Source organism: Mirounga leonina, unplaced genomic scaffold (assembly GCF_011800145.1).
Source record: "Mirounga leonina isolate KUSES-001 unplaced genomic scaffold, KU_Mleo_1.0 Mir_125, whole genome shotgun sequence".
NCBI lineage: Eukaryota > Metazoa > Chordata > Mammalia > Carnivora > Phocidae > Mirounga > Mirounga leonina.
Window position 1 is genome coordinate 76,900,620 of NW_023270305.1, and position 2,253 is coordinate 76,902,872.

Below are 2,253 nucleotides of genomic sequence, written 5' to 3' on the forward strand. Positions count from 1 at the left end.
TCAGTGCACCCCCCCACAACTGCTGAGAAACTCTTCGTCTATCTTACATCTCACCTTGTTTGGAGTGAAATAGAAGTCACACCTTGGGCGGGGGGAATGGGAGAAAATTAAATCTTGCACCATGTGTGGCTTTTTTCCAGAGTTCCCTGCAGGGTAGCAGCTAACTGTTTAATCTTGCTGTCTCTTTGAGGCATTTTAAAGCCAATTTTCTGGGGGAGTGGATTGTTACACTGCTGCTATTTTGAGAAGAGTGAGCAAAATGTTTAGCTTTTTCTTGTATTCGTACAAATGACGTGAGCCCGGTGATGTGGTGACTCAGTGGCTTAGGATACTTTGCACAGGAGAGGAAATAAGCAGGTTAGAGTATTACTGTTGCCAGATCCAAAGAAGGAAATATCAAATAGTAACCTTGAATTCAGAATGTCCCAAAATGCTTTTGCCTAGAGCATATGAATATAAGTATCAGAATTCAATACAGACTCTTCCATACTGGGGAAAAAAGGATCTGGGGATGGCCTGAGATTTCCCCAAGATCAATAATGAGGTCTTGTCCTCTACTTCCAGCAACGCCTTTATCTTTTCATCTTGTGTCCTCCGAGTGCTACCGACAGCCAGCATGGAGCCAGTTACTGAGCTGTAGATTAGAGGAAACTCATGAGTTTACCATGGCAGCAGTCTATTGTCTTCAAGAGGGCAGGCAGGGAGTCCAAACTTTCTTTGTGTTTCTCTTAGAACCAAGACAGTATTTGCTCAATAAGTACTGATTACGGGACTGACCCTAATTTGCAACACTGTATCATGGTGCCACGATCATTAAAAAGGTTTGATTTTCACAAACCAATAGACAGACAAATTACTGGAATGGCATAGAGGGTCCTGAAGTAGCCCCAGATACTAAAGGAGCTAAATTAATATATGATAATTTCAAAGCAGTTGGGAAGAGATAGATTATTTAATAAATGGTTGGGACAACTGAAAAAAAGTTGTAACTCGACACCAAATCCATTCCAATGACTTAGAAATTTAAATGTAAAAAATGACTGCTAGCATGGGAGATTTTTTAGAATGAATATTAAGAGGTAGAAATGTGCTCACTATGGCAGCACATATACTAAAATTAGAAAGATACAGAGAAGATTAGCATGGCCCCTGTGCAAGGATGAACATTTCTACACAGCAGAAAGCCTAAAAAGGAAAATTAGAAACCACAACTGGGAGAAAGAAATACTTGTAATGCACAAAAGAAGGACCTCATCGTCCAGTACGAAGCATTAGCGGACCAGTAAGAAAAAGATCTTAGAAAATGTGCAAAGAACCCGAATGAACAATATATTGGAAAAAAAAAAAAGTGGTTCCACCACGTAAAAGGATGCTTGATATCATTGAAAATAAAAGAAATAGAAGTTAAAATCATGAACACAATTTTTCACCTATCAGATATATCAGATGGTCTTGCAAGATCAGATAATTAGATAATACACATGGGCTGGAAAAAGGCAGTCCCATACATTGCTGGTGGGAGTATAAGCCTCGCTATCTTTTGGAGGTAAGTAGACAATATCTTTCAAAAGTATACATACTTTTAAATTTGATAATTCAACTCCTAGGGACTGATTCTACCGATAGGACATAGGTGCATAATGAAACAAATACTTATTGTGCTATTGTTTGTAGTAACCTAACACTAGACAAAATTTAAATGTTTATTAAGTAGGGGCTGGTTAAATAGATCATAAAATAAGTTGATAATGGAATCATTAATATAACTATTATAAAGCAGGTACATCTATGTAGACCAACATGAAATAATCCTCCAGATATACTATTTAGTTTTAAAAGATGCACAGAATAGTGTACTCCTATTTGTGGCATTTCAAATAAGTGAGCAAACGATGGAATACTCTAAAAATGAAATTGAGCTGGTGTACCTATAAGCATTTTAAGAAAACATAAACATATTTTTTAAAGATTTTTTATAAACTTGGATTGAGGAAGACCTTCCTAAGCAACTACAAAACCCAGTGGTCCTAAAGTGAAATAAACTGATAGATTTCACTACATGAAGATTTAAAAACTTCTGAATATCAAGAGATAGCATAAACAAAGCTTTCAGAAAGGGAATTAATAACAGAAAATATTGTAATATATAAAAGAGACACATGGATACACCTACATGTGTAAAAATCTCCTACAAATCACTAAGAAAAAAAAAAGATAAAGGACCAAACAGAACAGGGTTTGCAAAACCAAGTG

General features: G+C 36.4%; 1 non-coding gene across 1 annotated transcript; it reads left to right on the plus strand.

The window, feature by feature from the left end:
• The first annotated feature begins 1,087 nt into the window (after nt 1–1,087).
• On the plus strand, nt 1,088–1,194 carry LOC118008314. The gene has a single exon (XR_004678636.1). It is a non-coding gene; the product is annotated as a U6 spliceosomal RNA (small nuclear RNA).
• The last annotated feature ends 1,059 nt before the right edge of the window (nt 1,195–2,253 follow it).